Here is a 26,150-nt window from a genome sequence, read left to right as displayed (position 1 = left end):
GAACTTGTAGCCGTTTATTGTTTATATCATGACAAATATAATATAAATAGCATGTGACCAGCCAAGTGCTGGAATGAATGAGCTGCTCCCGATTCACCCACAGCCACACACAATTAACTGATCACGATTATTAGATTCAGTAATCAGTCGCGTTCTCACCGTCACGTGAATCGGAAAACCAATCGTTTTTAAAACACACATCAGAGCCGTGCCCGATATCGTGGCAGATCCAGGGTCACTGCAGAGGTATTTATCAATTTGACATCGGCTAGCCGGCAGTATGCACCGTCCTCTGCAAAGTCAGCAGAAGGATTCCCTCCCTGGATAATCACAGCTGGACTCTCAGACAAGTCCCGACAACGGGCTCTTCCTGTCTGTGCAATTCCCCAGGGTCCCTCTGGATACACTTGGGCCCGGACATTCAGCGGAAGCAGCGCTGCTGGACAAGAGGCTGCGGGATCACCTCTGACGTCACACAGTTCAGGGCCGCTACCCGGTCCGTCAGAAGTAAACCTTGCGCTTGGCCATTAATGGGGACGGAGGCCATTAAGTGTGAGGGCGGGAAATCAGTCAAATTGTCCCCATCCCGCGGGTGGAGATGCTGACACTTTCAGATGTTCACGGATCGCTCTCAGTCAGGAACACTCTCAGTTCGGGTCTGGGTTCCTGCAGAGATCTCAGTTCTTTCTCCCCGGTCGGACTGAAATCATTTCTCCACAGCCTGAATGAGATGGAAGAATAAAGATGAGTTAAACAGTTTACACAACAGTGTCAGTAACAGGGGTCTAGGGTTAATGCTTCAACAACACTCACAGACAGCTATCACCAAAAACCCCCCGAAACGGATGATATTTTAACACATTGGATATTAACACAAATACTCGCCGGAATCGCTTCAGACCCGGGAGGCTCAGTATGAGGCGGCGGAGAGCGGGAACAGAACGGTCTGTCAGCGAATTTAATGCCAGGTACAGCTCCGTCAGTGATGGGATTGCACAGAGAGCGGAGACGACATCTTCGGCACCAGAATCGGTGAGACCGGCATTGTCCAACCTGGAGATGAGAGAGAGTGAGGGTGAAGGACACTGAGAGACAGGAGACGGTACAAATCCCCAGTGTTTATCAGTAACACAATTACTGATCACATTAATGTTCAGTGTCAGTCACCCAGTGACTGTAAACACAATCTCCCACAGTCTGGTACTTACCACAGTTTCTGTATTTTACACGCCCGTTTCCTCAGAGCCGCAGACACCAGTTTCACTCCTGAATCTCCCAGTTTATTATCATTCAGGTTCAGCACCGTCACTGACCGGTTTATGCCGAGTGCGGAGGCAAAATCCTCGGCACCAGAATCTGTAAGACCGACATCCCACAGCCTGGAGATGAGAGAGAGTGAGGGTGAAGTACACAGAGAGACAGGAGACGGTACAAATCCCCAGTGTTTATCAGTGACACAATTACTGATCACATTATTGTTCAGTAACAGAGAACCTGTGACTATAAACAATCTTCCACAGTCTGGTACTTACCACAGTTTCTGTATTTTACACTCCGGGATCCTCAGTGCCGCAGAAACCAGTTTCATTCCTGAATCGCCCAGTTCATTCGTTCCAAGTCTAAACACAAATAGAACAATTTATGAATAAATTTGACGAACCAAATGATTCAAACCGTGGGTCTGTGGGAGTTTCTCTCACTCGGATATTTCAGGAAACATTAAATCCTTCAGTAAATCACAGATTGGAATTCCCCTCTCTGTCAATGTCCCTTACTGCTCAGTCCAGGGTAAGATCTATGTCGGTAATTGAGACTGTCGGTGTGATCTTGTAAACATCCCAATTTCTCATTCACTGACGGTGAGAAATTGAGTTCCTGAAGAAACAGCGTTGGAAGGGCAGGGGTGAAAGATTGAAAAGTGTGGAGGAGTTGTGAATGGGAAAATGACCACGGGAGATTGGGGAACAGATGAAAAGCGAGACAGGAAAAAGATCCCACCTGAGAATTTATGAACAATTGGAGATGTATAACATGATTAGGAGTAGTCAGCATGGCTTTGTAAAGGGCAGGTCGTGCCTTACCAGCCTGACTGAATTTTTGAGGATGTGACTGAATATTTTGATGAAGGTAGAGCAGTAGATATAGTATGTATGGATTTCAGTAATGCTTTTGATAAAGTACTCCATGCAAGGCTTATTGAGAAAGTATTGAGGCATGGGATCCAAGGGGACATTGCTTTGTGGATCCAGAACTGGCTTGCTCACAGAAGGAAAAGTTTGCTTGTTGACGGGTCATTTTCTGCATGGAGTTCAGTCACCAGTGGAGTGCCTCAGGGATCTGTTCTGGGACCCCTACTCTTCGCGATTTTTATAAATGACCTGGATTAGGAAGTGGAGGGATGCGTTAGTAAGTTTGCGGATGACACAAAGGTTGGAGGTGTTGTGGATAGTGTGGAGGGCTGTCAGAGGTTACAGCGGGACATTGATAGGATGCAGAACTGGGCTGAGAAGAGCCAGATGGAGTTCAACCCAGATAAGTGTGAAGTTGTTCATTTTGGTAGGTCAAATAAGATGACAGAATATAGTATTCATGGTAAGGTTCTTGGCAGTGTGGAAAATTGTAGAGATCTTGGGGTCCGAGTCCATAGGACGTTCAAAGCACCTGCGCAGGTTGACTCTGCAGTGAAGAAGTCGAATGGTGTATTGGCCTTCATCAATCGTGGAATTGAATTTCGGAGCCGAGAGGTAATGTTGCATCTATATAGGATTCTTGTCAGATCCCACTGGGATTACTGCAGTCATTTCTGGCTACCTCAATACAGGAAACCATAGAAAGGGTGCAGAGGAGATTTACAAGGTTGTTGCCTGAATTGGCAAGCATGCCTTATGAGAATAGCCTGAGTAACGAATAGCGAATCGTGAAGGAAGATGCGAGGTGAACTGATAGAGGTGTACAAGATGGTAAGAGACATTTATCGTGTGGATAGTCAGTTTTTCCTCCAGGGCTGAAATTGTTGCCACGAGAGGAGATATCGGTGTAAGTTTTTTTTTACTCGGAGTAGAAAGTGCGTGAAATGGGCCGGCGGCAACGGTGGTGGAGGCAGATACGATAGGGGCTTTTGAGAGACTTTGGGATAGCTACGTGGAGCATAGAAAAATAGTGGGCTAAAGGTAAGCCTAACAATTTCTAAGGCAGTGAAGTTTTCGTCAAAACTTTGTGGGCAGAGGGGCCAGTATTGTGCCGCAGGTTTTATATGTTTCTATGAGGAAGGGAGATGGGGAGGGGTGATCCGACATGAGGAATAGGGTTGAGGGACGGAGATCCCAAAGGATGAAGAGGGAATGTGTGAGAGAGGCCCCATTGAGGGACGCGGGATGGGGAAGAATGATCCCGAAGGGTGGAAGAAGTTTGGGGAAGAAAGATCCCACAGTGGAAATAGGGATAGGGAAATAGATCCCCATTGGTGCAAGGGGTTGAAGAGGTCGATCGGGTGGGAAGAGTTAATCTGAACTGAGTCCCGCTGTCGGGAGAAGAATGCCCACATGGGAGCTGCATATATGGCAGTGAGCACAGTCACACGCGGGATAGGGCAGGCGGAGGGCTGTCTCAGAGGTATCTCTATAGCTGTCATTCTGCTGAAGGTCTCTTGTCCCTCACTGGGAAGGGGGTGTGAGGCTCTGACCCACCAGCTGCAATCAGTCTCGTTCTGGGTGTCAGTAACAATGAGAAAGAATACTGTCAATGGACAATGACAGCGAGAAAGAGTCAGTGATTTACTACAATCAAACCAATAGCTGTTGTTAATGGATCTGATGAAGTTTCCAACATCGATTTACAAGGAACTATGGAACCCTCTTGTCTTTGGGAAATTACTGGCCGATGTCCTGGTTATTTGCGACAATTCTCCACAATCGGATTTACTACAGTTTAACACTACAAGACCATAAGAACATGAGAGCAGAATTAGGCCCTCTGGCTCAGAACCTCCTCATCCCCAGTTCCCGGCCTTCTCCCCGCAACCTTTGATGCCATGCCCAATTAAGAACCTATCAATCTTTGCCTTAAATACCCCCAACAACCTGCTCTTCAAAGCTGCCTGTGGCAACAAATTGCACAAATTCACCACCCTTTGGCTACAGAAATTTCGCCGTATCTCTGTTCTGAAATGGCGCCCTCTTTTCTAGACTCTGCAGCCATGAGAAACATCTAGTCCATCTCGGCCTCTCAACATTCAAAAGGTTTCAATCAGATTCCTCCTCATCCTTCTCAGTTCCAGAGAGTACAAACCCAGAGCGATTAAACGTCTCAGTATAACCCTTTCGTTCCTGGAATCATCGTTGTGAACCTCTTCTGGACCTTCTCCTTTTCTCAGATGAGGGGACGAAACCTGGTCACAATACTCAAAGTGAGACCGCGCCTGTGCCTTGAAGGCTCAGCATCACATCTTTGTTATTGTATTCTAGACATCTTGGAATTAATGTAAACATGGTGTTTGCCTTTCTGACCATCGACTCAACCTGCAAGTTACACTTCAGGGTGTGCTGCACAAGAACTCCCAAGTCCCTCTGCCTCTCAGGTTCATGGATGTTCTCCCTGTTTAGAAAATATTCCGCATATTTATTTCTACTTCCAAAATGCACGATCATGCATTTTCCTATATTGTATTCCATTTGCCACTTTGTTGACACTTTCTCCTAATCTGTCCAACAGGAACCCGGAGAGAATCTGGGAAGGCTTCAGATCGCAGTTGACCAAAACCCCATCTGTAAATATAACCACAAATACTTTCACATTCAAACAACACAATAGATGAGTTTCCCAGTTGAGAATGAGAGATAAATCAAGTTACTCCAAGTTCTGGCATTTGTGCAGCCCGGGTCCCAGCCGTTCGATTCCTTCACACTGAATGTGGCAGCGAACCAGGTCGAGGTGTTTTATTGTATCACAAAATCCGATGACATGAGACAGGACCGCGCAGTCAACCGGGGTCAGTGTCACTCCACGGAGTGAAAGTGTTTCCAATGATTCCAGTGGGGCCTGAGCCAGTCCAGGATTATTTGACTCAAACAGGTAGTGCAATGAGTTCAGGAGCCTCCTTTTACCAGCTTCACTCCTCGTGTTTCCACTCTGGCGTTTAAACTCCTCCCTCACCCAGTCAATCACCCGGCAGGTTGTTTCATGAGGAAATCGACCCAGAAACTCCTCCAGGCACCGAGCTGTCATTGGGGAGGAGAGACCAGCAACAAAACGGAGAAATACCTCAAATCGCCCATCGATCGCGTTGTGGGCTTCAGTGAGGAATTTCAGGATATCCCCGGGATGTGGATTCAGGAATTGTGCGACTGCAGCTACAAACTCTTGGATGGTGAGGTGTGGGAATGTGTACACCACACTCTGAGCAGAATCCTCTCTCTCCAAGAGCTCCATCAGGAATCCGGACAGGAACTGGGAAGGCTGCAGATTGTAGTTGATCAAATCCGCATCTGTAAACACAATCTTCCTCTCGGACACCCCTCTGAAGGCCATCTGACCAACCCTGAGTAACACATCACGGGGGTTCTCAATCTCACGACTGTGGTTTTTCAGGATGTTGTAAATATAGTAGGAATACAGTTGGGTGATGGTCTTGGGAACTCGATGCAGATCCCTGACCTTCTTTGTGAAGAAGGGGCCCAGTGCCAGAGCGAGGATCCAGCAGTAGGAGGGGTTGTAGCTCATGGTGTACAGGATCTCGTTCTCCTTCACGTGTTTAAAAACAGCTGCTGCCACTGTCTGATCTTCAAAATGTCTGATGAAATATTCCTTCCGCTCCTCACCAACAAATCCCAGGATTTCAGCAGCGACACTGATGTCTGCTTCTTCCAATAAATGTAACGCAGTGGGACGGGTGGTCACCAGCACTGAACACCCTGGGAGCAGCTTGCCCTGGATTAAACTGCACACAATGTCAGACACCTTGCACTTGAACTTAGGATCTGTGCATGAGTCCTGAGATTCTGTACATCCCCGACTATCAGTAAAATCGATCTTGTGTTTGAATTCATCCAAGCCATCAAATATAAAAAGCAATTTCTGTGGGTTCTCCCAGACCTCTCTCAGCAAATTCCCAAAGTAGGGATATTGATCCAGAATCAGTTTCCTCAGGTTTATTCTACAGTTAATGGAGTTAAAATCCCGGAATTTGAAACTGAAAACAAATTGAAATTGTTGGTATATTATCCCTGTGGCCCAGTCATAAACAATCTTTTGTACCATTGTTGTTTTCCCGATCCCTGGTACTCCGGCCACCGCTGCCGAACTCCCAGATTTGGAGTTACTCCGGGAGAAGCTGCTCTGGAATAATTGATCAGTCCGGATTTTTTCCAGCTCTCCGCGGAGATGTTTATCTCTCAATTGTTCATGCTCTCTGCCTCTTGCCAGCAGCTCATGTTCCACCAGTCTCCGACCTCGAACAGTAGAAATGACCGTGAGCTCAGCGTATCGATCAGCCAGCTGGAAATCCTTCACCTTCTCCCTCATCAGGATCGTGTTCACTCTCAGTGTTTCAGTTCGTTCCCGCAGGGTCTCCTTGTGTTTCTGTTGAACATCTTTAATGGGAATAGAGAACATCGTCAAAATGTTAAATTTCCTAGCCAACAAAGAACCTTATAACTGCATTTCAAAATTCATTGTTTGAGATTACACCAGCTCCAAACGTTTATTTTTCACACTAACAAAACTTTTCCTTTTATTTTCTTGTTTGTAGTTTATTCCATTGTAATTCAGTTTCAACTACAAAGTGTGTCTGAAAAGTGCTTAAAATTAATAATGATTATAATAATAACATTATTATTATTTATGTCATTATTGTTATCATTGCTGTTAATATTATTTTTATTTTCGTGGCTCAACCTAGTAAAATCTGGGGTGCGGGCATAGCCAATTAGGCTCACTTATCAATCGCAAAGAACCTTTGGACTATTTTAGTGATGTTTACTATTGGCGCTTTCTGGAGATATACATAGTTATTGCTATGCATGCCTGATTGTTTAACACTATGTTGTCGTAACTTTGGACGGTACTAGATAAAGTTATTGGCATCTGGACTGTGTATACACTGTTCATGTTTCATAGTCTTTCAATTTCTCCTTTTAACTCAGCACATTTATAGCGTTTCTCACTCATTGATTTCCGTCTGCTCTTTGTTGTTATTATTGTCATTATTATTATCATCATAATTTGTTGTTGTTGTTGTTGATAATAATACTGCGGCAACATTGTGTAATCTGTTGGATTGTTTCTGGTTTTTCTGGCATTTCCGACATTTATCATTTTGGACTTGATGGTCTTTAATCTATTACTTAATAAACTTATTTGTGTTAACCACCTGGTTCTGTATTGCCACAACGATCCCCTCTGTTTCTCAGAAAATGCCTCTAACTCTGAGACAGGCCTTCAGTACTTCCTTGTCGATAACTCGTATGTTCAGATCGTGGGAATGTTTCCATGGAGATTCATTGATTAACTCTCACTTCGATAGAGATAATTTATTCACCTTTATGGGTGTGCTTTCATTTACGTTCAGTGATGTGTACCTCTTAACAGAATTGCACGCACTTGTATGGAGTGCTTCACAAAATATCCTGATGATATTCAACCGGATTCTGATTCTCATTTTTTTTATCTAATTGTGTTTTTCTGTCGGTTCCTCTTCCGCCTCATACTGTCCTAGCCCGTGTTAATCTACGTTAGTACGTGTGCGCAAGGTGGTTTCTAAATGTTATTACTTCTGTTCTTATTTTACTTCTGAAATGTTTCAGATCGATTTTGGACATGGATATTCTGTCTACATAGACAGACAGACAGATAGACATACTTTATTGATCCCAAGGGAAATTGGGTTTCGTTACAGTCGCACCAACCAAGAATAGTGTAGAAATATAGCAATATAAACCCATAAATAATTAAATAATAATAGCTAAATTATGCCAAGTGGAAAAATAAGTCCAGGACCAGCTATTGGCTCAGGGTGACTGACACTCCGAGGGAGGAATTGTAAAGTTTGATGGCCACAGGCAGCAATGACTTACTGTGACGCTCAGTGTTACATCTCGGTGGAATGAGTCTCTGGCTGAATGTACTCCTGTGCCTAAAACAGCATCCTCTTTTCAGACACCACCGTCAGGGAGTCCAGTTCCACTCCCACAACATCACTGGCCTTACGAATGAGTTTGTTGATTCTGTTGGTGTCTGCTACCCTCAGCCTGTTTGCCCAGCACACAACAACAGTACTGGCCACCACAGACTCGCACTATTAACATAATGCGTTAATAGGGGTACAGCTGAAGTGTTTACTGGATTCGTTATATTTTCACCGTTGAACTCTCTTTGGCAGATTTTCTGCGTTGAAGTAAATTCTGTCGCAAGATTTCCCTTTGCCGCACGTCAATCTCTGCTTGTTGATATCCCAAATATTTACATATTTCATATTCACCGATCGGTTTTGTTGTATCCTGAAGCTCGGTATTATGTTCTAACAGCTCCGCTGCACTTTCCCTCATGTTTAACATTCTCCGAAGTTTATGTTTGTATCTTCGGGAAATAACTCTACTATTTACAGTGCCGAACACGAGGATCCTTCATCAATGAAAGGGGATTTCCTTCCTCCCATTTAACGGGGCCCTAACCCGCATCTCTACCAAGTCGCTCTCAACTGGCCTCACCCCATCCTGACACTGTCACATCAGGGATAGACGTCTTCTTGTCCTCACCTACCACATCAGTAGCCTTCACATCCATCACATAATTCTCTGTATGATCCGCTGTCTCGAACGTGTTACCAGCTCTAAGCACGTTTTTCCCTACACCAGGCCCCGCCACCAATTTCCACTTTCTGCAGAGATTGCGCCCTATGCGAATTCCCTGTCCACTCGTCCTTCCTCACTGATTAACCTCCCGGTAATTAACCTTACAATGGAACAAGTGACACACCTACTGCCGCATCTCCTCTCTCATTAACATTCTGGGTCCCAACTAGTTCTTCCAGGTGAGGCGCCCCTTTGCTGCGAGTCTTTTGGGGTATCCAATGCTCCTGGTGTTTCACCAAGCACCTAAGTCCGTCCACGAGAAAAAGCGGGATCTCCCTGTAGCCAACCATTTCAATTCCACTTCCCATTCCCGTCCTCCTCTACTGCTACGCTGAAACCATGCCTTATGGTGGAGGAGCAAAATCTTAGTTTACGTCGGCTGGCCTTCGTCCTGAAGGCATGAATACCTATTTTTCAAACTTCCGGTAAGTGCCTCCCTCCATTCCTTCACTATTCCCCAGTCCTGTTTCCCTATCTCACCGTATCTCCTGACCCGTCCATCATATCCCTCTGCTGCTCCTCCCTATTCCCATCCTTCTGTCCTCTCCCATCAGGTTTTCCCTTCTCCAGTTCAGCAACACAAGTTCCTAGCTTTTCACTTCATCATCTCTTCCTCTCCCATTTTCATCTACCATCTGCCAACTTCAACTTCTTCCTCCGGTTCTCCCAACTTGTTATCCTACTTTTCCCACTTCTTTTCTAGTCCTGATGAAGGGTCTCGACCGAAAAGCCAGCTGTTTACTCGCTTCCATAGATGCTGTCTGGCCTATTGGGTTCCTCCAACATTTTGTGGGTGCTGCTATTATTGGAATTAATTCTTTCAGCTTTACTGAAGAAGGAGCGTATAATTTCAAATCATCCATGCCTGGCACGTTTATCAAGGGGTAACTTACCTATTTATTTTTTAACCTGAGACCCTATTTTTGTCCTGCTCAGTAAAGAGAGCGGGATTAAAGTTTGACAAAATTATTGTGGGTTTAGTTGGTCGCTTTGGAACATATTTTGGCGTATTTTGACGCCAGTGTTTGTTCTGTCTTAATTGATAACGTGATTACAGTACGCCAATGCCTCAGCCGATAAGATCGAAATTTCACACGTATTATCTCTACCTTACACATATTCCATTAAGCATAAATGTGAGATGGAACCAATTGTTTTCCTAGTCAATATAACAACATGAATTTTTGTGCTTCTCCTCTGAGATTGATTTACAGTTATAGCATCTATTGTCAGATGTTCTTTAAATCCTTTCATACCCTTTCAGCATCCTTATATCCTTATTGCTCAATCTGTAGGTATATTGCAGTTATCTAGTGAGTGTTTATTATTGCCAAGATGCATGATGTTATAATTTCACATACAACATGATTTTATTATATTGAACAGCCCATTATGAAATAATATGTGGCTCTTCGTTAGTGTAAGGAATGCAGAATAAAAGCTGCTCTTGAGACAGGTATACATATTTTCAGACATTTCTATCTTTAGACTCATGAGAGTACGTGGAAAACGAATGTTTGATCTGCGTTTGGATTAAATAGCACTGTTTCAGGCGGGGTGAATGCAGGGTCTTGGTAATTTGTTCGAGTTCTTCTATGAGGCGACAAAGTCGGTGTTGTCGATTGCGATTGTGTTAGTGCGTTTGACAATGTCAAGCCTGGGGGTCTCATTCAGAAAATAACATGCTTGAGAACTGTGTAGAATTGGCTTATTGGATTCATTATTTTCTTCTCTGTGGAAGACGGATACTAATGTTAATTATAATTTGTTATGGCAGGATTCCTTGTTTCTTGACCAGTGATGCTCCACGGCGATCCACTGTGGGATCCGATGCATGTACGCATGCGCACACGCATACACGCACCTGTATCGATATGGATAGACAGATAGAGTGGATACGAAGACAAGTCACGTGCTTGTCTGTATTAGTTCAGGATCTCAGTTGGGAAGTTGTTTTGCAGCTGTACAAAACTCAGGTCAAGCAGAGAATCCGCCTTTCAATGTCAGGCCCGTGTGGTGCAGTTTGTAGTTCAGACTGTAGGAGGACTTAGAGCGATTCAGAGAATGGACAAGGAAGTGGCAGGTGAAATACAGCGTAGGAAGGTGTACAGTCATGCAATTTGGTAAAAGGAATGAGGTGTAAACTATTTAAAAAACTGGGATCAAGTTCAGATATTTTAAAGGATGCTGTACTGCTATTGGAGCGGAGGTTCACAAAAATTATCCCGGGAATGAAAGTCTTACCGTATGAAGAGCGTTTTGTTGCTGGAGTTCAGACTAAGGTGGTGTGGGAGTTGGGAAATGGTGGGGTTTGGAATGAAGTGGTTCTTATTGAAACCTATCGAATCTTAAAGGCCCATATAGAGTGGGTATGCAGAGGGTGTGTCCTGTAGTGGAGGAGTCTGGGACCAAAGGAGAAAGCCGCAGAATTTCACAGATCCACCTCCTTGTCCCTTTTTATGAGAGAAGAGGAGGTGAATTTGTGTGAAATTCTTCTCATAGAGCGCCTCTGAAGGACAAGTCGTTTGGGTATATTTAAAATGCAGTTTGATAGGTTCCTAACTGGTGAAGGCTTCAAAATGTACTGGAAGAGGGCAGGACAGTGGGTATTAGAGGATTTGCGGAACAATTTTGATGAGCCGCTTGCGCTGATCCCGCTACTGGGTCTTAAGTTCTTAGCCCGCATCTTAGCATCTTAGCATCTTAGCATCTTAGCATCTTAGCATCTTAGCATCTTAGTTCTTAGCATCTGGAGTCTTGCATTCAGTCCTTTAGTCGGACCTTTGAAAGGGTTGGAGAGGGCGCAGGATTGATTCATCAGGATGCTGCCTGGACTCAAGTATCTTGTTTACTCTGGACGTTGAGGAGAGACACAGTGGAGGAGAATAAGGTTTATGGCGGCCAACTTAGAGTAGACAGTCAGTACGTTTTTACCCAGGATTGAAATATCTAATACCAGAGGTCACTTAGATAAGTTGAGAAGGGATAAATTCAAAGAAAATATGGGTGGGGTTATTTTTCAAACCACAGACTCGTGAATCGAATATACTGTCTGGAGACGACTGTGATAGGCCTATTAAATATGCTCCAAGATGTACACATAAATGCGCAGGAAATAGAAGGATATGTTCAATGATATCAAAGAAAATACCAAAAGTTATATGAATAGTAAAATAAGGAGTCGATGGATATCAGTCTGCTGGAAAATGATAAAGGAGATGTAGTAACAGGAACCAACAATAATGTGGGCAAACTCAACAGATAATTTCTGTCGGCGTTAACATGGAAGAGTCCAGCAGTCTGCCTAATTATCAAGCATATCAGGTGCAGAATTGAGTGCTATTATGAAGACATGGTGTTTTCGAATCTAAAAGGTCTACCGTCAGGTAAGTGACCTGCATTGGATGATCCAATCTACCAAGAGCTGCCTGGGGAGTGTGGGGATTCCCAGTGCGTTGGATCAGGAGCAATGGCTTCACGAACTCGTATAACTGGATTAGTGGAAAAATAGATTGCAACATTTTGGTTCCAACGAGAGATTCTCTGAATTGTAACTGTATGCAGAGATCCGCAAATAAATTATGCCGAATTTTGATTACCAAATGGGAGTTCCAGATGGATTACCAGATGGAATTCAATCCGGACAAGTGTGAGGTGATGCATTTTGGAAGGACAAACCAGAAGACTGAGTACAGGATTAATGGTCAGTTACTTAAGAGTGCGGATGACAAAAGGGACTTTGGGGTTCAAATCCATACATCCCTCAAGGTCGCTGCACAGGTTGATAGGGTATTTAAGTAGACCTAAGCGATGCTAGGCATCATTAACAGGGGGACTGAGTTCAAGAGTAGAGGGGTCATGTTACAACTCTGCAAATCACTGTTGAAACCATCTTAGAATATTGTGTTTAATTCTGGTCACCTCATTTTAGGAAGCTATGGAGAGGGTGCAGAGAAGATTTACCAGGATGATGCCTGGTTTGCAGAACAAGTCTTACGACGCACGGTTAGCAGAGCTGGAACTTTTCTCTTTGGTGCGTAGAAGAATGAGAGGGAACTTGACAGAGATCTACAAGCTTATGAGAGGCATAGATAGGGTGGATAGTCTCTACTGTTTCCTAGGGCACCAACAGCAAACACCAGAGGACATATGAACACAATTAAGGGAGGGAAGTGCAGGGGAGACATCAGGGGTAAGTTTTTTTTTACACAGAGGGTTGTGAGTGCCTGGAATGACTTGCCAGGGATTGTGGCGGAGGCTATAACATTAGGGATATTTAATAGTCTCTTGGACAGCACATGGATGAAAGAAAATGGATAGTTATCGGGTGGTGTGGATTTAGTACTTTTTTTAAGGATTATATAGGTCGGCACAACATGGAGGGCTGAAGGGCCTGTACTCTGCTGTAGTGTTCTATGGTTCTACGGTTGTAAGTTCTGCCAAGGCACAGTCTAACTTTTGAGATGTTTGAACTGTGCATTTATCACTCACCTCTCAGTTGTACAGGTAACTCAGATAACCCTTGGGTGATGTCTATGTATTTCTGCGGATCAAGCCCTGGTTAAATCAAAAGAAAAATGAGAACTATGCTAATATAAGAAAAACTCCTTCGTTCAATGATACTTTGTATTCAGTGCGTGAATTTAACATACCGAACTTCTGTATTAACTTTAGTATTTTATCCAACTTCGGTAACTCGGTCCTCATTTTCACAAAGGAGTCCCATATCGCCCTTTGGATCCGGCATCCTTTGCCCATCACCAAACTGAGGAAGAGTGCGGAACTCTCCGCTCGCGTTCCCTTCTCTGTCAATTGATTGACATTCTATAATATAGAAACAATGGCTTTATTGCGTGGTAGACAGAAAAAACATGGGAAATGTGGAGGAAAATATGTGGTCATTGTCCCGTTGGCTTTAGAACAGCGGCAGTTACTGGGCTGACGCCTCATCCTCTCAGTAAATCTCTGTATTGTCCTTAACAGGGAAACAAAAACTGAAGGAAATTCCAAATCAATATTGTCTATGAATTGGGATTAAATGACACCCAGCAGTAGATGCAACTTGATTAATTTGCTCGACTGTCTATGTGCAATATTACATCAACAAGATGTGACAGCCAGGACAGAAGGCTGGGTAGACCGAGAGAGAAAAATCTGGACGGCGGGCATCACTGAAAGAAGATCATATTTGGGTACATACATCCAAGGATGAATATGGTATCAAAAGAACATTTAGTTAGGTGGAGCGATAAGTTGGACTCCGTTGATAATCAAATCCTAGAAAGAGGTGACATTGAATAGGATGATGTAGAACCCTGTGAGTAGAGTTATGAAACGGGAAAGATAAAATGACTCTGATGGAAATTATGTACTGTGGTCCGAACAGTAGATAAGATGTGAGCTACAAATTACAATGGGAGATAGAAATGACATGCAAATAAAAAATCAGTATTAAAATAATTATGAAGTATTTCCTTGTGCAGGTAGTTTTGAAAATCAGGTTGGTGCTGTATCCCAATAGATAAAATTTGTAGAATGCCTAGGAGGTGTCTTTAGACAGCAGCATGCGGGTGAGCCCTGTATATGTAAGAAGCTTTGTATTGGGACAGATTTGACTTTGGAGTTTAAGGTAAAAGAACCCTGAAGTGTCATTGATCATAATATGATAGATCTCATCGTGCAGATTGAGGTGGAGATATTACAGATATTAATGAATCTCATTGAGAGCAGTGTGACTGGCGTGCGTAACAAATGTAATTATCTCATGCGACTTTTGGCTGTATAGGTCAGATCTAGGACTTTACCATGACTGCTTCTGAGGTCCATGGAGAGGGACCTGAAATTGAGTGCGCCAGTCTCTCTGTAATTAGATATTCAGCTTGTCAGCAGCTTTCTATTTCCCCTTTTTTCCGTTTTCTGCCCTTTTAGGAAAGAATCGTGATTCCTGTGGTCATGAAATTTCAGCTTTCTGCGTGCTAGCTTGTGTCTAACCAACGCCATACAGTATTTCGAGGCAGTTATTAGAAAGGCTGCTTAAGACGAGACAGTGGATGTTGTCTACATGGACCTTAGCACGGCATTTGAGAAGCCAGCGAGTGGTAGCATATGGTTGCATCTCTGATTGACGGCCTCTGACTAGTGGTGTGCCGTAGGGATCGTGCTTGGTCCGTTGTTTCTCATCTGTATCAACGAACTGGATAATAACGTGGTTAACTGAATGAGCGACTTTGAGGATGACACATTGATTGAGGGTGGGTGCAGTGGACTGCGAGGAATTCTATCATTGCTTGCAGCGGGATATGTGCTGAAAATGGGCAGATGCAAATTAATGACAAAATTGCGATGTGTTGCACTTCGGTAGAACCATCTATGCTAGGTCTTGCACAGTGACTGGTAGGACTACGAAGAGTGTGATGGTACAAAGGAAATTAGGAATACATCTCCATAATTCGTTGAAAGTGGCAGCTCATAAAGAATCGATAAGAATGTTTTTGGCACATTAGCCTCCATAAATGAAAATATTGTGTATAGTAGCTGGGATGTCGGCTTGAAGTTGTGTAAGAAGTTGGTGATGCCAAGTATGGGATTTTGTGTGCAGTTGTGATCACTTACCGACAGGAAAGGTGTAAATATGGTTGTAAGAGTACAGAATCAATTTACAAGGACTTTGCTTGGTGACACCGTGATCAGACTTATAACGAAAGATTGAATAGATTACGACTTTATTCCTTGGTACGTAGAAGATTGAGCGGAGATTTGATAGATGCACGCAGAATCATGAAGGGGAGAGATCGGGTAAATACCTGCAGTTTTTCTTCACTTAGATTGGGGGCACTACAACAAGAAGTCATCGTTTAATGTGAAAGGTGAAAATCTTAAGGAGAACATGAAGGGTATGTTCTTCATTGTGGGATTTGTAAGTGTGTGGAAAAAGCCTAAAGTGCAAGTACCGCATGCAAGTTCGATTACAATTATTGAGAGAGGTTTTGATAGATACATGAAAGGCAGGGATACAGAGGGCTACAGTCCTTGTAAAGTCCGAAGAGAGCAGGCTGTTTAAATTGTCCAGCGTGAACTAGATGGGCCAAAGAGCCTATTTTTATGCTGTACTTTCCTATAACACTAGAACACTAAGCCAGGCATTTGTTTAGGATCTCATTTGGAAACCAGAGCAGGTGTGTTTAACAAGTTTCACTCTCTCAGTAATTGCAGTGGTGCCAATTGGCCCACTTTACAATCTGAGATATTCATCAGATGAGTTTGACTGACTGTTCCGATAAGGTGTAAAATTCAACAGCCTAGGCATGCAGTCACTGCTCTTATATCACACAAGTACAGCAGGTGTGAATAGGAAAGCCGACGTTCAGCCTATATTTCCCAGTGCTTCCCACCTGAACAAGCTTTTACAACAGTAGCCCGATATGCTGGAGAAAATTCAGATATGAGAGTCTCCATTAACAAATTGAGCTCCTAAAATATGCAGGAGATTAATTTTGTTCACAATGTGCTGAGAAAGCTGCAGTTCTGTGACAATACACCAGATACACTCACCTCATTTTCTTGTGCACTGAAATGTCCCTCCATGTTCAACATCCTGCTGAGTCTTTCAACCCTTTCTTCAATCGCTTGTTCCAGTCTGTCCCTGTAGAACTTTGTCAGTTGGTACAGTTGATATTCGTCCCCCTGCGCCAGGCGGTCAGAGATTGTAGTCTCTGGCTCTACGAATATAAAAAGGAGAAGGTAGACAACAACTCAAGTATCCCTCGTCTCAGTGCTCTCAAGCCGTTATCTCTCATCGTGTCTCCAATCTCAGAGTTCACCTGCATTCAGCTGCAAACACATATTTCGCCCCAAGCTCCAGCAGGAGCCTTAAAAACCTACCCAACAGTGCTCTCATCATTACATTATCTAAAACGAGCTCAACCCACCCCAGCGCTCCACCCACTTCAATTTAGGATGGGCAGCTAATGCTGAGGCTGTCAATGATACGCTCTTCCCATAGACTCCCAGGTAAATACATTTCCTTTAACACTCCTCTGGAAATGCTCTCTTCACCCATACAGCTGCATTTCCTCTTAATGCACACACTGGAAGTCATCGGAAGTCATTTCCTGTACTGGGTAACAAGTGCCCAATTACAACACGGGTAGCACAAATACACAATTCACCCCTGTGCTCTGACCAAACCCCACAACAAGGCCTTGTATTTTCCCTCCTCGCTACCGGATTCTGCGAACAAATCACCCTCATATTTTACCCACCCGCTCTTTCTTGGGGACTTGACAATTCCATGTTTGATGAGCTTCCGAGCTGACAGGCAGTTGCCTCACTGGTGCCGGTTCCAGGGTCCTGCTCAGTGTCTCTGACGTCACTGTCTCTGGGCTGACTTTGCTCCTCCTCCAGTGCGGCCGGACCGCTTTCTATTGGTGCCTGCCTTGGTACCTTGCTTCCCGTAACCCGATCATCTTCCCTCGAAGAGCTGCCTGGAAAAAGTCTCTTGAGTACATTTCGCACCCACTTTAAGGGCTTTCCTGGAAAAAAAATGATGAATTGCAGATTATAACAGAGTGATTTACAGCTGATCAGAACAAGGATTCACAATTGGTGATTATAAAGGAGCCGAGACTGCTGGGTGACCATCCCGATAAGCCGGTGGTTGGACACATCCACTTCCAGAAAAAGAACAGAAAATAACCACTGTAATACTGATCATTGGCTACACAGTAATTGAACACTGATGACCAGGGTATCTTAATGGAACAGTGTCGGGTGATACCGGGAGATATCACTGGGATTATCCCCCACAAGCAAAAACCTCCTGTGACCCAAATTCCCCAGTCCACTGCGTCACACAGATCAGACATTGTATTATACCCTATTCCGTTCCCTGGGTCACACTTTCTCCGCCAACTGTGGCATAAACTATCTCTGGGTCACACGCTGACCACACTGTCGAGTCCCCTGGGTCACAGTCAGTCCATTACCTTGAGATCGATGGTGCCCAGTCACCTGGGTCCCGTTCCGTCCCCTGAATGGTGATCGTCATGTAACTGCTATAAGAGTCATTGGCAAATCTCGCTGAGAGAGTCTTAGAGAACTTTAGAGAACTTCGTGAAGTTCCAGTTACTAAACTATTCGAAGGATGTATTTAGGTCGAAAGAGTCCAGTGGATAATGATAACTGTCACTGGACGGGGCATGTTGGGTTTTGTGTTATATAGATAGTCTTGAATCGTTTGCCATGGACCATGGCAGATTGAAGTGTGACCGTACACATGTACATAAAATAAACAAGAAAGTATATAGGTTAGATACTTTGCAGGATGAGGGAGTCTAAAAACTCGAGCGACAGACAATACATTTTTTCACGTGGAAGGCGATGGGTATAATTTCCCATGCAACGCAAATAAAGTTTCACTGTTGAGAAGCTGTGTGCTGGGAAGAAGATGGAAGTAGGCTTCGAGGGAAAGTTGGACAAAGCAACAGAGAAATGGGGCAAGCTTAAAGTTAAGTAGGTCAGTATGAATTTGGTGGGCCGAAGCGCCCGTTTCCATGCTATCATTTCTGTTTTATTCCTGCTGGAAACACGGAGTTGAACACAATCCCAATGCCGACAAGAGCAAAGACAGATGGTCACTGATTATACCAGGTTTTTCATCAGAGCTCCTTGGAATTTAAAGTCATGTCGCAGATCAGCTCAACAGCGAAATCTTGGGAAAATTTTGATACCTGCAGTGTCCAGAATTATGGCACCATACTCTCAAAACCTACTTCATCCTCCTCAAGGAGGCACTGCCATCTTGTCAACAAATTACAAATCCTACTCATTTTTACATCGTCAGGTGCAAACACTCACACTGCACCATAATAGGGATCTGTAAAATTTACTCAGCTTTCCTCCACTGCGTTTCAGTTTTAAAGTCCACCATGCATTACTATTGAGGGCTGCAATCATTTCTCCACTACCATCGTCAGGGTTAAAAGTAAACTTATTACGAACGGTCGTGCAATATGTGCTTATTCACAATAGAACAAAGATACACAATCAAATCCATGAAAGATTATCAGAAAAGACTGACAGGCAATCACTACTCAAATGACAACTTTGCAAATAGAGCAAGTAATCAAACAGAAGAATAGGTAGATAAATCAATAAATAACGGAAGTGTGAACAACGGTCGTTGATGCCTGGTAAGTTGTGTTCAATGTTCAGTTTAGTGTTGAGGTAAGTGAAGTTATCCACACTGTTTCAGGATCCAGTTGGATAAATGGGTCGAACTGTTTCTGATCCTGACAGTGTGAGACCAATGGTTCTTATACCTCCTTCCAGGTGGCAGCATTGAGGAGAGCTTACGGACCGAATGGTGGAGAAAGCTTTTCCTTTCATGGACTGAGCTGTATCCAACACTTCTTGTCGGCTTTTCAATTCATGGGCATTGGAGTTTACATAACAGACCTGATGTCACCTGTCAGGAAACTCTCTGCTGTACCGCTTTAGAAATTTGTCTGAACTTTTCATGTCACCACGGGCACACATTATGCCTTCACTTGCTCATACGCTTGTTTCAACCACCCAGACAGCAAACACTGCCAATACCCTCTATCGCGGGTGATGGGAATTTCGAAGGGGAACTAAACTTTACTGTTCCCTTCCCAAGATAGTAACAGATAAATCGAGGCCTCAGCACAGGGAAGGTGGTCGTTTGACTTCCCGTCCTCTCCTTAGAGCTCAAGCTCTCCACTTTTCGATATCCTCATGAATGCTTTCTGTAGGCTTCCCAATTTAATGGACCCCCTCCCGTGTCATAAGTGCCGTGTGCAAACAGTTTCAGGGCACTGTGCGACTGTAACCCTGGTTCCCCCTGTTCGACAACACTATTCCGGGCTCTACTAATTATATGCATGTCCTGTCCTGGTTTACTTTTACGAAGTTGCCCTTCCAAAACATGAAATGCTGTGCTATCACGCAATCTATGAAATATAATAATGCTCAGCAACTTTTATCAATGAACGCTTGAAGTCACTTCCACCTCAGGAACTGTAAAGAGGTGAAACAGACCCTGACTTTTCCCTGAACTGTTACATCACTCATAAGACCGCCGTCACATTGATGTCTGTGTTTCACAACCACGTGTATTTGAACCTCCTGTTCCTTTCATTCAAGTGAAGCTTTGCCTGGTGAGCGGAGTGATTCCACCATTACCGGCGTCAGGTCCCTGCGCTGTAATTGTTGGATCGATCCGTTAGTCAAGGCCTCTTTACCCGTGCGGTCAATTATCCTGTTTGGTGGCATTTTTTTCCTCTGCCCAGTGTGTTTTTCTACATCTGAACTATTAGGCACCAACATGGAAGGATTTTAATAATAAATATCCCAGTGACCATACCTGTGTCCATTCTGACTGTGACTGATGATTGTTGATTGTCGTCTTCTTGAACACTCAGGCCCCGGTGCACGGAACCTCCACCTGCTGGAGATGCTCTGTATTACAAAGAAACAAACAGTGAGTTAGACAGAGTATGATTCATTTGCAAATATGACAGTATCTCCATCTCTTATATCAGAGCAGCAGTGGACCAAACGACCAAACATCCCCAGTTAACATTAACTTTCACATCATATCTGTATTATTGCACATGATATCCGGTGATCCTCCTGATGGAGTCACACAGTAATAGACCAGGGATAGAGACCGTTCAGTGCAACGAGATCATGCAAACTACTGTGAACACCAAGATGGTCCAATATCCTGCGATGGGCCCATATCTCTCCAGACTCCTTCACATCATCTATCCGTCCCATCTTCCCTTTTCATGATACTATTCCACCTGCCTCATCCACTCTGGCAGTTCACTCCACATAATCACCAACCTCTGCATGAAAACGCTGCTGATCTCCGTTTGAAAATTTTCCCTCACATCCAAAATGTTTCCCTAGTTTCCATCAACAGTGACGTCAGGAAAAGACTGTTAACAAGTCAGGTGAAGTCAAGTCAACTTTTATTGTCATTTCGACCATAACTGCTGGTACAGTGGATAGTAAAAATGAGATAACGTTTTACAGTACCATGGTTTACATGACACAGTCCAATAAAACTAGATTGAACTACATAATCAAAAAGAAAAAACTAGATACTGCTCGACGGCCCATTTCCCTAACTGATCAAGATCCGTTATAATGTACGATTATCTTCATTCCGCGCAGTGACTCTGTAAACTGCAAGCCTACTGGCCATTCGTTGTGCATTCCTATCAACATCATTGTTATAAAGTAGCGAATGACCAAGTTCCGAAAACTTACCACTCTTTGCTTCCCACCTTCAAGTTAATTTTGAATCCAAGTCAGTCTGTCTCCCTGGACTGAATCGGACCCACTGTTTCACACCAAGCTGCCGCCTGGCACCTCGCCAAAGGCTTTGCCAAAGCTCGAAGTTCAACATCGCCTGTCCTAACTTCATTTACAATTTTAGACAATGCTACGGTGACTCCTAATACTGAATTTTTGTTTATGGCATCATACTAATCAGATTTTATAGGGTATTGTCAGGAATTCCAAATGCTAATGCTGGTAAAATTAGAATTTATGTGCTTGCAATCGAAAGTACAAAGTGAATAAGTTGATTGAAGGAAACACCATCAAACCGGACAATAAGCTTCCAAACTATTTACTTTACTCGCCAGCACATCGCCTGTCACCCGTCACGCTGTGCTTCTCTCTTCCCTCCGACATCTTTGAAATCTAATTCCCATCCCCTTTTTCTCTCTCATCCTGCCGAATGTTCACGGCCCGAACATTTTTCTCATAGATGAATCCTCGTCTGCTGAATTCCTCCAGCATTTTACGTGTGTAGCTTGTATTTCCAACATCCGCAAATTCTCCCTTGTTTGTATCCTTACTTTGGGCTGCGGAGACAATTCCTGTTCCAACAGATCAAGTCGGTCAGTATCGATTCTGACCGTGAGAAAACACACCCTGGAATAGATCAAACAACACACACAAAATGCTGGTGGAACACAGCAGGCCAGTCAGCATCTAGAGGAAGAAGCACTGTCGGCGTTTCGGGCCGAGGCCCTTCGTCAGGATCTGATGTGTGTTGTTTGAATTTCCAGCATTTTACATTTTGTATGTGTTTTTTGAATTTCCAGCATCTGCAGATTTACTCGTGTTTGCTGTTATAGATCCGTTTAATTTGCGATGAAATGCTCTTACACTCTGCCCAATATCATCCCTACACGTGATCTCTGACACAGGCAAGTTCTGAATCAGGTGTAGCCTCACTTTCCACATGTGAATTCCAAAAATAACCTAATTTTTGTGTGGCAGAGATGATAATAGAAAATGAATGTTTCGCAAAGAAAACGCTTTTGCTTCTTGCAATTGAACAAAATGAAAACATGATCTACTGCTTTCCCGTCACTCATGACAATGGACTCTTCTGGGGCTTGCAGCCTGCGGCCCCCGACTAATTACAGACCTCCAGCCAAAATATACACCTTCGACCTGTACTGCCTGTCTTCTAAGGACAAGCCAACTCGGAATCCTGGTGCCCAATTTACTATTGATCCCATGCATCACAATTTTCTAGATGAGCCTCCCATGAGGGAACTTTTCAGAACTATAAGCCAAGCTCCAACTCTCCCAGGACTCCTTACAATCGGTAATGTGCCGCAGTGTCTCGGCTATTCCCAGTTCTAAATCTGAGAATCCCGTATATCCAGGACAGACCTGGAAACTGATAATTATTTGACTGGGTGGGATGCCGGGCTGTGATTCACCAGAGGGTGGGAATATATTTCAACGCGTCTCTAGCAGTTAAATTGAGAACACGTGATCATTATCTTACTATTGAGTGGGATCTGGAGCAGCGCAATTAGCTGCCATATTTCCCGTAGTGCGAAAGCAAAAAAAAAAAAAGTTCAATAATATAGAATTGAAAATGAAGCAGTGTAAGCTCAGTGCAGGAGTATTTTATGCGTTACACACATATTGGATCTTCGTTTATCTTCAGCTGGTGCTTAACTTTCAGGATCAATCAATGGGCGAAGCCAGAGAGTGGTTGTAGATGTTTGTCTCTCTGAATGGTGGTTTGTGACTAGCGGTGCGCTGCGGAGAAAAGGGTTTAGTGTTTTATTGTTTATGATATTAACAAGTTAGATTATACATGAAAAGTTGGTGAAGCTGGAACACCATCTTTGCGTATTATACTAAATTTGAAAATTTGCGGGTGCAGGAGAACGTGTGGAAATCTACGAAAATTACAAATAGCTGAGAAATTGTCTTGACAACTTGAAGAGCGAATTTAATGCAGACCAGAGTGAGGTGATGCAATTTCGCAGTAAAAAAAAATATATTGGTAATGATTGGTAAGGGTCTGCGATGTATGTCAAAACAAACTGACATAGGAACACAGATCCATATTCCCGTGAAAGTGGCACAAGAGTTAGAAAGGGTTGTAACGTGCTGTTTGGGCCTATTGACTTTAATAAATTAAGGTATTGAGAAGCGGAATTGGGAGTGAATGCTACAGTTGTAAAAGACACAGAGAATCCATTTTTTTAGAATTGTGTGCAGTTCTGTTCTACTTTGAGGAACAATCTCAATAACCGTGAAATACTGCAAGGAGAATTAGGCGGTGTGGACAGTGTTTCTCCAGAACCAGTCGCCTCACTACAGAATTGCCAACCTGGACTGAAGCCCATATACTGCCAGTTCCATATTCTTAGAGACGTCTTCCTAATATTATAACCCACACACCGACTCCCCTGGGACGCTTTGGTGTTTGTAGGATTACCAATCTGCACTGTAGCCCGTTTCCTGCCAGTTCTATATTCTCAGAGAGTCCATCGCAATATTATAACACAAACACACTGAGTCCCCTGGGACGTATTAGTCGTGGGTTGTGGAATTCCTGCCATTTCCGATTCACAAACTAAGGCAAACCTAATGACCCTATGCCTTGGCCGGGACTCATCAGTCTGTAGATTGTGAGAGGATGCGGATACAGTTCAGCTAGTCTTCAGCAGCTAAACTGATCATATTTGATCACTGTTGTGGGATCATTGGCTGCCATGTTTCCAACAGTGTAAAATTATAAAGTAGAAAATGCTAGGAACGCAGTACATTAGACTACATCTCTGAAAGGAGAAATGGTGGAAGACCCAGTTCCAGAACTGAGACTGTCCAAGATGATACCGATCAGCTGATGTTTCTGGAATTTTCTCTTTTTACTTTAAATTTCCTGCAACAGCAGATTTCCCCTTTTTCATGTTAACGCACAGACAGTAAATGATTGCAGAATGTCTGGAACTTCCCAAAATTTGTAAATGCCATTCCCACCTCCATCAATTTGTTAGTTCAGAGTTCATTCCGACCCTGGTGTAACACACTCCATAGAGCCAATGCTCACAGCATCCTTTCCTCCTACTATCACTCTGTTACATTAGCTCCCGAGGCCACTGTCTCTACGCTGAGAGGCGGCGACCACAGAGCGATAAAAAGTGCAACATTTGCTGCAGCCCTGACGGGCGGTTACCCTGGAAACGGAGGAAGTGGCTCACTGAACATAACCGAACAACGGAAGTAACAGGTTCAACATCAGATGCTATGAGTTTCATCAGAACAAAGATTAACACTGCAACCATTTTGTAACAGTAAAACTAAAATTGTAATGGCTGGATTTAATCTGCCTTGTGTTGTATTCAACTAAATCTCTGGTAGTTCCAGCTCACTGAAGCGATTCCTGGATAACTCAATGAGCTGAAAGGTGCAAGACAATACCACACAAAAAAAAACAGAAATGTTAGAAGAAACATTGCTGATAGATAGCACTGAGGCGATGGGATACAGACTGGACAGAGGTTGATCAAAATAACACGGAATGAGCAGAATGAACCAAGTTGAATGCTCCCCAGTGTGATGAGGTGGACCCCTGACCTCACAATGCACATTGCATCATATGTCTACCTGCACCACACTTTCACCTCAACGTACTGTTGTAATGTATTGATATTCATGGATGGTACTGAAGACAGGATTTTCACTAAACCTCAGTTTATGACAATAATAAACGATACCCCTCTTTAATTGTGTTCGAATTATTAGGCAGACTAAACGTCTGCTTTGAAACTTCTGGAGGGAGACGTCGCTGAGTTGCACAAATAAGCGAGGATTCGTGATAAATGGAAAAGGCTTAATTCTCGCATTAATAGGGTTTCCACTTGGAAACATTGCCTGCACTTCGACAGGGCGTAACAGTGTAAAGGATTCAAGAGAACAATTGTCCATCCACACCGTGAGGACGTGAGAGATCTGGATCTCACTGTCCTGTCTGAACGGGAGAAAGATGAAGCTACCTATACAGGTGGGGGAGTGTCCCGAGAGTGCGATTACTCTGTTTAACCCTCTGCCTGCAAGAAAACAACGGGCCGAATTGCCGCTTCCGGTGTACTGGAATTATGTAAAACAAATATCGACCCCAGGCATCGATCCAAATGAAGATTTTAAGCCAATAATTTCAAATCTTAAGGACCAGGTGATAGAGGTAAAATCCCCTGGGTACAACTGAACGGATGGGTGTATTCGCGGCATCAGCAGCTCCAGCCGCTCCTCGGACCAGAACACCAGGAGCTGAGAGGCGGCTATCTCAGGAGGTTCGGTGCGAAGGCAGCCTGTCCGGGTAAGGTAGCGAGACTCTCTGCCCGACATCAGAACCCCGCATTCGGGACCGGATTCAATACTCACCGGAGGGGATTTGATATCTTTGCGCGCAGGCAAAGATCCGCTTCTGCACAGAACGGAAAGAAAATACCGCCCATCCGGAGGCTGAGCATGCGCAGTACAATTGCCTCGTCGATACAACGGGGGCGGGGCCGCGGGAATAAACCGGCGGATGCTGCTGATCTGCGGTAAAATATGATCACGTGATCGATGGGTTGGTCAATTTCAGTCAGGTTTAACATCACCGACAGGCGTGATAAAATTTGTTGCCTTCACGGCTGCGGTACAATAATAAACAGAAAAAACGAAGTGAATTACAATAACTATATACATTATGTAGGTTCATTCACTATAGTACAAAATAAAACTAAACAATAAAAAAATCTAGGCAGGCTTAACCGAAGTGCAATCGTTTTTGAGAAGACCAGATAAAGGGAAAAGGCTTAATTCTCCATTAATTGTGGTTACATATCGGGACACATTGGCTACACTTTGGCAGGTCATAACAGGTGAATGGGGTAAAAAGAAACTCCCACCCATACCGAGAGAACGTGAGAGATCTGGATCTCACAGTCTTGTCTGAGCGGACGA

General features: G+C 43.8%; 1 pseudogene; it reads right to left on the bottom strand.

Annotated features, from left to right (window-relative positions):
* On the bottom strand, nucleotides 1-25,801 carry LOC132390364 (NACHT, LRR and PYD domains-containing protein 3-like; annotated as a pseudogene).
* Nucleotides 25,802-26,150: the final 349 nt, after the last annotated feature.

This window comes from Hypanus sabinus, unplaced genomic scaffold, assembly GCF_030144855.1.
Source record: "Hypanus sabinus isolate sHypSab1 unplaced genomic scaffold, sHypSab1.hap1 scaffold_88, whole genome shotgun sequence".
Lineage (NCBI taxonomy): Eukaryota > Metazoa > Chordata > Chondrichthyes > Myliobatiformes > Dasyatidae > Hypanus > Hypanus sabinus.
The sequence above is the reverse complement of the archived record's forward strand: the minus strand, read 5'-3'. Positions and strand labels throughout refer to the sequence as shown.